Here is a 12471-nt window from a genome sequence, read left to right as displayed (position 1 = left end):
GCAAACAGAATCCAACAGCACATTAAAAGGGTCATACACCACGATCAAGTGGGCTTTATCCCAGGGATGCAAGGATTCTTCAATATATGCAGATCAATCAATGTGATACACTATATTAACAAACTGAAGGAGAAAAACCATATGATCATCTCAATAGATGCAGAAAAAGCTTCTGACAAAATTCAACACCCATTTATGATAGAAACTCTCCAGGAAGTGGGCATAGAGGGAACCTACCTCAACATAATAAAGGCCATATACGACAAACCCACAGCAAACATCATTCTCAATGGTGAAAAACTGAAAGCATTTCCTGTAAGATCAGGAATGAGACAAGGATGTCCACTCTCACCACTATTATTCAACATAGTTTTGGAAGTCCTAGCCACGGCAATCAGAGAAGAAAAAGAAATAAAAGGAATACAAATTGGAAAAGAAGAAGTAAAACTGTCCCTGTTTGCAGATGACATGATACTATATATAGAGGATCCTAAAAATGCCACCAGAAAACTACTAGACCTAATCAATGAATTTGGCAAAGTTGCAGGATACAAAAATTAATGCACAGAAATCTCTTGTATTCCTATACACTAATGATGAAAAATCTGAAAGAGAAATTAAGGAAACAGTGCCATTTACCATTGCAACAAAAAGAATAAAATACCTAGGAATAAACCTACCTAGGGAGACAAAAGACCTGTATGCAGAAAACTATAAGACACTGATGAAAGAAATTAAAGATGATACCAACAGGTGGAGAGATATACCATGTTCTTGGATTGTAAGAATCAGTATTGTTAAAATGACTCTACTACCCAAAGCAATCTACAGATTCAATGCAATCCCTATCAAATTACCAATGGCATTTTTTACAGAACTAGAACAAAAAGTCTTAAAATTTGTATGGAGACACAAAAGACCCCGAATAGCCAAAGCAGTCTTGAGGGAAAAAAACGGAGCTGGAGGAATCAGACTCCCAGACTTCAGACTACACTACAAATCTACAGTAATCAAGACAATATGGTACTGGCACAAAATCAGAAATATAGATCAATGGAACAGGATAGAAAGCCCAGAGCTAAACCCACGCACCTATGGTCAACTAATCCATGACAAAGGAGGCAAAGATATACAATGGAGAAAAGACAGTCTCTTCAATAAGTGGTGCTGGGAAAACTGGACAGCCACATGTAAAAGAATGAAATTAGAACACTCCCTAACACCACACACCAAAATAAACTCAAAATGGATTCGAGACCTAAATGTAAGATTGGACACTATAAAAGTCTTAGAGGAAAACATAGGAAGAACACTCTTTGACATAAATCACAGCAAGATCTTTTTTGATCCACCTCCTAGAGTAATGGAAATAAAAACAAAAATAAACAAATGGGACCTAATGAAACTTCAAAGCTTTTGCACAGCAAAGGAAACCATAAACAAAACGAAAAGACAACCCTCAGAATGGGAGACAATATTTGCAAACAATTCAACGGACAAAGGATTAATCTCCAAAATATATAAACAGCTCATGCAGCTCAATATTAAAAAAGACAAACAACCCAATCCAAAAATGGGCAGAAGACCTAAATAGACATTTCTCCAAAGAAGACATACAGATGGCCAAGAAGCACATGAAAAGCTGCTCAATATTACTAATTATTAGAGAAATGCAAATCAAAACTACAATGAGGTATCACCTCACACCAGTTAGAATGGGCATCATCAGAAAATCTACAAACAACAAATGCTGGAGAGGGTGTGAAGAAAAGGGAACCCTTTGCACTATTGGTGGGAATGTAAATTGATACAGCCACTATGGAGAACAGTATGGAGGTTCCTTAAAAAACTAAAAATAGAATTACAATATGATCCAGCAATCCCACTACTGGGCATATACCCAGAGAAGACCATAATTCAAAAAGACACATGCACCCCAATGTTCATTGCAGCACTTTTTACAATAGCCAGGTCATGGAAGCAACATAAATGCCCATCGACAGATGAATGGATAAAGAATTTGTGGTACATATATACAATGGAATATTACTCAGCCATAAAAAGGAATGAAATTGAGTCATTTGTTGAGATGTGGATGGATCTAAAGACTGTCATACAGAGTGAAGTAAGTTAGAAAGAGAAAAACAAATATCATATATTAACGCATGTATGTGGAACCTAGAAAAATGGTACAGATGAACCGGTTTGCAGGGCACAAGTTGAGACACAGATGTAGAGAAGAAACGTATGGACACCAAGGGGGGAAACCCGTGGTGGGGTGGGGATGGTGGTGTGCCGAATTGGGGAATTGGGATTGACATGTATACACTGATGTGTATAAAATTGATGACTAATAAGAACCTGCAGTATAAAAAAACAAACAAAAAAAATCTAGTACTAATTTTTCTTTGGGTTATTTGTATGGAAATATGTTAATATAAATGTTTCAGACATTACGTGAAATTTCTAAAGCTCTTATATGTTCTGGTATAATGTTATAAGTCATAATTCAAGTTATTACTTTAAAATGTATTATCTCAGAAATAACTAAATTTCCTTGTCAATTGCATTATTTTGAACTTTCATCAAATCTTTAACCATGGTCATTTTTAAGTCTTTTGTCATTACAGACAGTTCTGGGTGTATTCTGATGCTTTTTCAAAAATGTTCGTATAAAAGGGTTTCATCGGGCTTCCCTGGTGGCGCAGTGGTTGAGAGTCCGCCTGCCCATGCAGGCGACACGGGTTCGTGCCCCGGTCCAGGAAGATCCCACATGCCGCGGAGCGGCTGGGCCCGTGAGCCATGGCCGCTGAGCCTGCGCATCCGGAGCCTGTGCTCCGCAACGGGAGACGCCACAACAGGGAGGGGCCCGCGTACTGCAAAAAAAAAAACCAAAAAAAAAAAACAAAAGCGTTTCATCTTCAAGGAATTCATGGAAAAGACTCTGACAAATACAGGTTTCTGGTAACTGACTGTACTGCTGAACTGAATAAATAAGCATTTTCAGAAATCTAATGGAAAACTGATGAATTCATAAAAGTGCTAACAAAAGGTCAAGATGAAAAAAATTAATTACACGGGACTGAGTGAACTGATGAGGATGATTATAATTTTTGTGACTTTCTGTTTGAATAAAAAAAAAATCCCACAAGGACTCAGAGGCAAAAAACATACAAATCAATTTTCACTGCAAAGTAACGGAGCTGTTACAGTGGAGGATTACTGGACTGAATGTCAATATTATGACATAGTGTGAGTGTGTTTCGTGTTTGGTAATTGCAAACATTGTTGCTTTTGTTGTGGTCATCCATTTACAATGCTTGGTGTCAGTTTATTAAGCTCGTGTAAAAATAAAATACAGTGTGTGTGTGTATGTGTGTGTGTGTGAAAAATAAATTAAATACAATTGAGCACCATAAAGGGGGAAGTGACATGAAAAGGAATTCTTTAAGGATTTGTTTTCTTTGTATCAGTTCTACACATGGCTCTTAATTATTAATAAAGCATATCTTAGAGGGGGCCACGAGTGAGCCTCACTTCATTATTCCCTACCGTGGGCCACGCTGTCAGTTTCTCTTCAGGCTTCAGCCACAGTTTTTCCTTCCTAACTCCACCCAGATTTTGTTTATAAGAATACCCATCCTCTTTATAGTCACAGTACCCCCAGTTCTAAGAGTAAGCCTGATTCTTCCATGGATAATTCCACTACCCCTTGTCAACGATCAGTTATGAGTGATCCCATGACTGAATTCCAGCCAGGGAGACATGAGGGGAAGTCTATTAGGAGGCTTCTGGGAAAACTTCCCTCATTCCTAAGAGAGAAGTCATCCTTTTTCCTCTTATTTCCCTGTGGGAACGTCGATACTGGAATTGCTGCTGCTATCTTATTATGAGCTTGAGAACAAAGCCAACTCCAAGGATTTCAGAAGAGAAAGATGAAAAGAACCCAGGTCCTTGACGGCACATTGAACTGTTCAATTGACCAATGCTGAAGCACTCCTCATCTTAGTTGAAAACTTTCGTAGTGCAAGATAATGCATTTTCTTACTTTTAAGCCCATTTGATTTAGACTTTCTGACATTTGCTCTTAAAACATCCACATGATACATCTCCAAAATGTGGAAGATGTCTTGCACTTAACCACTTATTCCTTTCCTCATAGCCCTAAGTTACTTTTGTATATTTTGTTTGCTGGTTGAAAATCAACTTTTCATTAAGCATCTGACATGTGGGTGATGTGACTTGAAAAGGATATTTCAGGAATCAGCTATTGTTCAGTTCTCCTTTCCAACACAAATCAAAGGGTACATAATTGTATTGGTCAGGATAGGATAGGATATGATGCAGTAACAAACCCTAAATCTCAGTGACTTGGCATATGTTAGACGAAAGCTCTTCTCCATCTGGCGACTCAAGAATCCAGCTTTATTCTCTGCAGAAATGCCTGCCTTCTCAATCTGGGGCTCCCAAGGTCACCATGGCAGGGAATATAGTACAGGGAGACAGCACACCAGCTATTAAACATCTCCATCCAGAAGTGACACACATCACTTACATTCACATTTCTTTGGCAAGAACTGGATACACATCTTGCCATCTTTAATAAAGGGACTATATAAAAGATGATGGACGTGATCCTGTGCCAGCTCCAAGCTTTGAACCTTAAGAAGGTCTGGCAGCCTCTGCTTTTGCAATTTGGGGATCCCTCGAGCCACCAGGTCCAGCTACTCTTCTGGCGGGACCACGTAGGAAGACCCTGTGGAGGGGCCACACGGAGAGGGCGAGGCTCTAGGACTACTTGGGGGGTGAGAGAAGTCTCATCTCAGAACTTCAGCTGAGCCCAGTCTTCCTCTGCCTTCACCCAGGGGCCAGACATGAGAGTCAGGACATCTTGGACATTCCAGCCCCCGCTGGCAGGTGACTGCAGCTTTATGAGAGACTGTTCATAAGACCAGCAGAAGAGCCATTCAGCTGAGCTTTAGTCAACTCACAGAACAAAGGAAAATAATAAAATGGTGGTTGTTCTAAGTCACTAAGGTTTGTGACATAACTAAAATGGCCACCAGGCAGCAATGCCCCCAGAGAGGGAGCCTGGGGATAAACATTTCAACCTCACTCTTCTCTCTGCCTCTGATCTCCTTGTAGGTGCTCCCCATAAATTGAACCTAATTGGAAGCAGAGGGCAATTAGTTGATGTTATCCATAAAGGTCAGCCTCTCAGGGCACAGATCAGGGGAGAGAAGAATGGAGACTGGATCTGGAGAGGCGAACAGAAGCTATTCAGTAGGGTTCACCCCCTGTGCCCTGCAGCATCAACTCTTGATCTCTGTGCAGGTGAAATTTTGTCTCCCCATCATGGGAGATACTCAAAGTCCTTCAGCTTCCATATTACCATAGGGAAATGTTTATTCAGTCATAGTCCCAACTGAATCTAAAATATTAGCCAATACTAGAGCTTTTTATTTTATTTTTTGGCCATGCTGTGAGACATGCAAGATCTTAATTCCCAGACCAGGGGTCGAACCCATGCCCCTGGCCGTGGAAAGGTGGAGTCTTAACCACTGGACCACCAGGGAAGTCCCGACTCTAGCATATTTCATATCAGGTGGCTAGGACAAGGGGGAAAGGGATGTGGAAAAATAATTAATTGATATGTAAAACATAGCTATGACCATCCCTGCCTCTGTGACTGGTCATGAGGTCTAAGCAGGTGGTAATTATAGCTGCATTCTTCCAGATTAGCTTCATGTTTTTCTTATCCTCTGATACCATGTCAGCTGGATGGGATCCTTTACCCAGTAGGGTGACTCAAACCTTCTTTCCCGTGGGGTTTCAGTTCTTAGTGGTTTTGCTTTATTGTACCGCTACAGTTTCCCATTGACTGGGAGAGTTGGCCAATTGAGTACTACGAGGCCTCCAGTGAATCCTCTGGGCTCCAAACATAGTTCTCTGCCTTTCTTGTGTAGCAGCAACCCAATTTCTCCCTGGTAATCAGGATCAATGACCCAGCCAGCACAGTAGCCTCATTCTCTGCATTCCTCCCTTGGGCACTAGGATCTCTAAGGGACGCTAAGGTCACAGAGACGGAAAGCAAAAATTCTTCAAGTGTACGGTGTGATAGAGAGAAGAAGCACTCTCACCTTTGACCCTTGGTGCCCATGCATTCTGGCTAGGAAAAAGAAGGCACCAGAAACTGACCACCAGTTAAAAGCATACCTCGATTTATAAATCGGCAGCCCAACCTCACAGGGTGGTGTCTCCCAGCTGGTGTCTGGACTGAGCCATCAGCAAGCCACTCCGCTGTTCTGTCAAGCAAGCTACTCCTGTGTAATGGAGCACGTGGTAAGGTCAGCGAAGTCCACAGGTGCTGAGGGCAGTGCTCAACTCACTGCCATAAAATGCATCCCCTTGTCTCAGGCAACGCTGTGTGGGATACGATGGTGGTGAATAAGGTGTTCCGAGAGAACAAAAGCTAGTGGAGTTGGCAGAAGCGCTGAGCTCTTGCCACTGATTTTCCAAGATTTATCTTTCCAAGCTCCTGACCAACTGAGTCACTGTCCGTGTGTCACTATAGTTTTGTACCTCAGGCTACCTCTTCTTTTTTCTTTATTGAAGTAGAGTTGATTTACAATATCGTGTTAGTTTCAGGTGTACCGCACTGTAGGTCCAACAAGAACCTACTGTACAGCACAGGGAACTATACTCAGTATTTTGTAATAACCTATAAGGGAAAAGAATCTGAAATGGAATATATACACATACTCTCACTATATATATTGAACTATACTCTCCCTCTCTCTCTCTCTCTCTCTCTATATATATATATATATACACACACACTCAACTGAGTATATCTATACATTGAGCAGAGTTCCCTGAGGCAGACTGCTAGTGCAGCGGCCCTCACTTCTGGCGGGTAATGGCACAACAGGCAGGTCCATCAATAAATCTGGCCTATGTTTTTCCCTTTTCTGTTAACTGGTGGTATGGAACTCCTTGCAAGGCACTGGTGTGGATTGAGAAAGAGGTGACAAAGCAGAAGGAGCTGGGGGGAGGCCTGCCACCTGCTTATGCAGTTTCCTTGTGTCTTCCTGACCTGCTTATGAGACCGGGCATATCATTTCTATTTTATAAGAAATCTGCTGTGCACGCCCAAATGTTGATGTTTTGGTAGAACACATACCGCTGAGTTTATTATGGGCAGTTTGGGTCACAGGTGTCTGTCAGGGCCTAGTTATCCAGGAGTTTTGTTTTGTTTTTCAGTACATAATAGTTGATGGCCTTTTAGGAGCTGAGTCCTTCCATTGAGGGATGCAGCTGAGTTCTTAGAAGGGGGCTGGAGGAATAAATATCTTAACCTCCCTCTTCTTCCTCTCTCTGAGCTCCTTGGTTTGTCATGGGCTGAACCTAAATGGAATCCAGAGAACAGGGGGTTCATTGGTGATTGTAGACCATATAGGTCACCCTCCCAGGGCACAAAGCAGGGTGGACGGTGGATCTAGAGAGGCAAACGGAAGATATCCTGCACATCGGGTGAGTATAGTAAAGGGAGACACAAAGGAATTAAGAATGAAGTGAGGGACTTCCCTGGTGATCCAGTGGTTAAGACTCCGCGCTCCCAATGCAGGGGACCCAGGTTCAATCCCTGGTCAGGGAACTAGATCCTGCCTGCGGCAAAGAAGATCCCGTATGCCGCAACAGCCAAATAAATAAATAAATAGTCAAAAAAAAAATGAAGTGAAAGATAACATTTAAGCTGGGTAGGGGGAGTCATGAGGACATGGGACGAGGGGGACAGCAGTGAGAAAGATGCAGGATCTTATAACTACAGGTCCAATGGGGGTTACAGAGTATTTAAGTGGGAATACTAAGGCAAGCTGGGAAGACAGAAGGTGTCTGTCAGAGAAAGGAACCGCTTAAAATAAAACTCTTGTGTGAAATACTGGTCATGATAAGGTTTAGAATAGCCCTGTCCAGTGCAACTGTCTGTATGATGGACATGATCTATATCTGTGCTGTCCAGTTCTGTAGCCACTCGCCACATGTGGCTATTAAGCACTTAAAATGTGGCTAGTGTGAGGACTTCCTTGGTGGTCCAGTGGCTAAGACTCCACGCTCCCAATGCAGGGGGCCCAGCTTCAACCCCTGGTCAGGGAACTAAGATCCTGCCTGTGGCAAAGAAGATCCCGCAACTAAGACCCGGCACAGCCAAATAAATAAATAAGCATTAAAAAAAATGTGGCTAGTGTGACTGAGAAAATGAATTTTAGATTTTATTTCATTGTAATTAATTAATTTTATTTTTGATAGCCAAATGGGGCTGAATTGGATAGTACAGGTCTAGAGTGTGATCACGTCAGCTGCTTTATTGGGAGGTGCAATCTAAGGGCAGCAAAGAATGATGGAAAAAAGGGAGCAGAAGCAAATACATGTGGTGAGTTACAGAGCTGGTCACAGCCTCACAGGAAAACACACCGGTCACACAGGACATCTCTGGAGGTGCCACGTGGTAGTGCTGTGGGAACAGCCCATCAAGGGCAGGAAGGAAGATACACTTGTTTGCTGGCGGCTTCTCATCTCCAAGGGTGCCCCACAGGGTGTTAATTACTCCACACTTCTGGGTTGTGCTGGGAAAGCAGTGCTTCATCTAATCTGGAAGCTGTGCGAGGAGCCAGTCAGTAGGTCACTATGGACCTGGGTGCTGAAGCTGCTGCTTCCTGAGTGGGCATGAGGGACCTCAGGCCAATGCCATGCTTTCACTCCCAGGGAGTCTGAGTCACCTGGGGCATTAGGAGATGAGGTGAGCTCCACTGAGTAAGAGGCCAAGGTCAGGAGGTAGGGTCAGGGGGAGCCAAATGAGTCTGCAGTAGTGTATGAACTCAGTCTTGTATATTGTGAGTGACCTTGGGCAGGTCAGCTAAGTACTTCAAGTCTTAGCTCCCTTTTTTGTACAATGGTAACAGGCCCTACGTCGTATGCTGGTTCATATTATTCATACACATTACCCAGTATTATTTACAAGAGCTTTGAACAATAGGTGAGACAGCCATCATTCTTGCCATTTCACAGATGTGGAAACAAAGAGAGAGTAGACGAAAATACTTACAAATGCTATAGCCAGAGTCCCTCTGACTCAACTTCTTACTCTTTCCACCCTGTCACATGTCCCCTTGAGATTTCATCTGAGGACTGAATTTCAAAACCCTAAGAGAGAGGATTCAAACATGAAAGTGAGTTAAAAGTTATACACGGGGGCAGATATTATAAAGGGTAAAATGTGTGTCCAACGACATTGATTTTATAAAGCAAAATGTACTTTGAAATCAGTTTACAAGCATAGTTTTATTTATTTTTAATTTTTTTAAAATTGGAATAGAGTTGCTTTACACTGCTGGGTCAGTTTCTGCTGTACAGCAAAGTGAATCAGCCATACGTATACATATATCGCCTCTTTTTTGGATTTCCTTCCCGCAAGCATAGCTTTAGAAGCACTCCAAAAAAATGTTTGTTTTGAACGAAGTTATTTCTGTTGAATCGTACTGATCTGTTGAAGCATAAAACATAAGACCCACTCTTCTGAACAATTTTCAGAGGACGCAGTCTCATTTGCCAGGCGAGCGCAGCAGGAGAGCTGCTATCATTGAGACCACACATGCTCTGACTTGTCAAGACCTACCTTCGTGTTTCCCCCTGCCAAGGAACAGGCTCAGCTATCATGATCTCTAATCCCTTGGATGCAGCTGCCTGTCAAAGACTGTTAGAGCCCAAGCCACACAGCTTTCACTGACAGCAAACCTCTTTCCGATCTGAGTTCCGAGGAAAAGAACGCAAGATGGAGGGATTAATGGAGCAAAGACCCTCCAGACAGTATGAGTAAAAACTTAATGATGAAAATGAGATGTGGGAACTGTTAATATTTTGCACTTCATGTACATAGAGAGTGAAATCAAGACTCTCTTAAAAATAGGGTTATTACCTTGTAGCCTTCAAACTCTCTGAGTAAGACGATATGGGAGTGACAGTAAGGGACACAGAGCTCTTAAAGAAGCCTGGCAGTTCCCGGGAGCACACAGCACAGATGAGCCGTTTCAAAACTGAAGACATTTCCTGTGAATTACACGGACGCCACAGGGCTATGGAAACAGAAACTGGCACCTACTGACTGATGTTCTTACCCTGAGAAGCAAATGGTGGAAGGAATGAGAAGGTCATCCAAATGTTAGACTGAGTCAGGTGTCCTGGAGACCCAGGGCCTCCTCATCGAGAGAGAGGCAAACAGGGGCTCTGCGTCTCCAAACTTGCTCCCCTAGTCCTAAACCAGAAGGTGACGGTGGCAGTGCCAAGATACAGTGAGGATCAGCATGGGCTCCTTTCATGGGAAGCTAAGAGGTCGTCTACTACTGATGTAAACACTTCCATGAACTATCTCCAAGGCCACTTTTTTTTTTTTTTAGTAAATTTATTTATTTACTTTTGGCTGCGTTGGGTCATCATTGTTGCACGTTGGCTTTCTCTAGCTGCGGTGAGCAGGGGCTACTCTTTGTTGCAGTGCGTGGGCTTCTCATTGCGGTGGCCTCTCTTGTTGCAGAGCATGGACTCTAGGCACGTGGGCTCCATAGTTGTGGCACGTGGGCTCAGTAGTTGTGGCTCACAAGCTCTAGGGCGCAGGCTCAGTAGTTGTGGTGCATGGGTTTCGTTGCTCCACGGCATGTGGGATCTTCCTGTGTCCCCTGCATTGGCAGGCGGATTCCCAACCACTGTGCCACAGGGAAGTCCATCCAAGGCCATCTTTAATGATAAGGAAAGAGAGTCTCAAATATGTTATAGTCTGGAATGGTAGAATTTCAAATAAACTTTCCACCAGAAGAGATAGAAATGGTGCCGTCAGAGAAGATACATGTCTGCTTTACGTGTTTGTGTTCTTGTGTCCAGAATGGTGCCTGCCATGGATACAATAGGACAATCTCTGTCATCAATGCTGATAGTAACAAGGCTTGATTTAAAAAAAATTTTTTTTTCCTGGGCTTTCTGGAGTAATTATTTGTTTACCTTTCACTTTCAGTGGTCAGGGGATGAAAACACGTATGTTTTGACTTCACATTGTCTTGTGAGGCATTAACCAGCTGTCCTTTCATGAACAGCTGTGAACATAAAAATGTTTCAATACTATTATGTCTTCTTTAGAGAAGTTCTCATTTTACTCCCCCCCTTTCTCCTTAAGTATACAGATATCACTCAAGGTTCTGCTAGTTATACGATGTTGAGAAAATTATCTAATTTCTTTGATGTTACATTTCTACATTTGCTTAATAGGGATGATAGTAATGCCTATCTCACAGGGGTGTTCTGAAAAGTAAATGAGTTATTATCTGTGAGTGTCTTCAGCAGGATGTTTAGTGGACTGTAGGTATGCATAGGATTATTGGATTAAAAAACATGCAAAAATGGGACTTCCCTGGCAGTCCAGCGGTTAGGACTCCGAACTTCCACTGCAGAGTTCGATCCCTGGTCAGGGAACTAAGATCTGGCATGCTGCGTGGTGCGGCCAAAAGTTAAAAAAAAAAAAAAAAAAGGCAAAAATGACAACGAAGTTTTACTTAGCTGACATTTCAAATTTCTCTTCTGAGTCTGCTATGAATATCAGAAGAAAAAGGGAAAGGAGCAGGAAATAGTCAATATTTTAGAAAATACTTCAGAAGAAAATCAATGTCATATGGCCCAAACTTTTTTTTCCAGATTTAGGCCAATTCTACCTTTCCTGAAATATGGTCAGTTTGAATTTTCTTTTGATTTTGAGGAATTTTCTTTAAATCAAAGACCTCTAAACATCTAGATTTTTCAGAGAAAATACAAAGAATTAGGAAAAGAAAATCCTGCAGCATTTCTGGTTTCATCTGGATTGGAATTTATAGATTCTTTAAAAAAAATTTTTAGACAGATTTTAAAAATTTATTTATTTATTTTTGGCTGCGTTGGGTCTTTGTTGCTGTGTGTCAGCTTTCTCTAGTTGCAGCGAGTGGGGGCTACTCTTCATTGTGGTGCACGGGCTTCTCACTGCGGTGGCTTCTCTCGTTGCGGAGCACAGGCTCTAGGTGCATGGGCTTCAGTAGTTCTGGCATGTGGGCTCAGTAGTTGTGGCTTGCAGGCTCTAGAGCGCAGGCTCAGTAGTTGTGGCACACGGGCTTAGTTGCTCCGCAGCATGTGGGATCTTCCTGGACCAGGGATCGAACCCGTGTCTCCTGCATTGGCAGGCGGATTCTTAACCACTGAACCACCAGGGGAAGTCCCTGGAATTTATAGATTTTTATCAAATGTTTTATAATTTTTTATAAAATGGGAAAACTATTTAACTTGCATGAATCTTGTCATTCTCAATTAAAATTTTGTGCAAAAAACCTCATACAATAAGTTACTGCTAATAACTAGAGAGGTAAATGGAAATCAAGTTTTTAAAAAAACATCAGCAATAAA

The 12471-nt window shown here is 42.2% G+C and overlaps 1 long non-coding RNA gene across 2 annotated transcripts in view; it reads right to left on the bottom strand.

The window, feature by feature from the left end:
• LOC109550774 (uncharacterized) overlaps window positions 1-10465 on the bottom strand; it is a 55811-nt gene extending 45346 nt beyond the window's left edge. The window contains exons 1-4 of one of the 2 annotated variants that reach the window (XR_012333866.1): window positions 10176-10465; window positions 9107-9204; window positions 7184-7407; window positions 6217-6423 (exon numbers count right to left, since the gene is read on the bottom strand). This is a non-coding gene — a long non-coding RNA (uncharacterized lncRNA). The remainder of the gene's footprint in view (window positions 1-6216; window positions 6424-7183; window positions 7408-9106; window positions 9205-10175) is intronic. The other variant, XR_012333867.1, reaches the window with a different exon arrangement.
• Window positions 10466-12471: the final 2006 nt, after the last annotated feature.

This window comes from Tursiops truncatus, chromosome 9, assembly GCF_011762595.2.
Source record: "Tursiops truncatus isolate mTurTru1 chromosome 9, mTurTru1.mat.Y, whole genome shotgun sequence".
Lineage (NCBI taxonomy): Eukaryota > Metazoa > Chordata > Mammalia > Artiodactyla > Delphinidae > Tursiops > Tursiops truncatus.
This window is presented reverse-complemented; position numbering and strand designations above follow the sequence as displayed.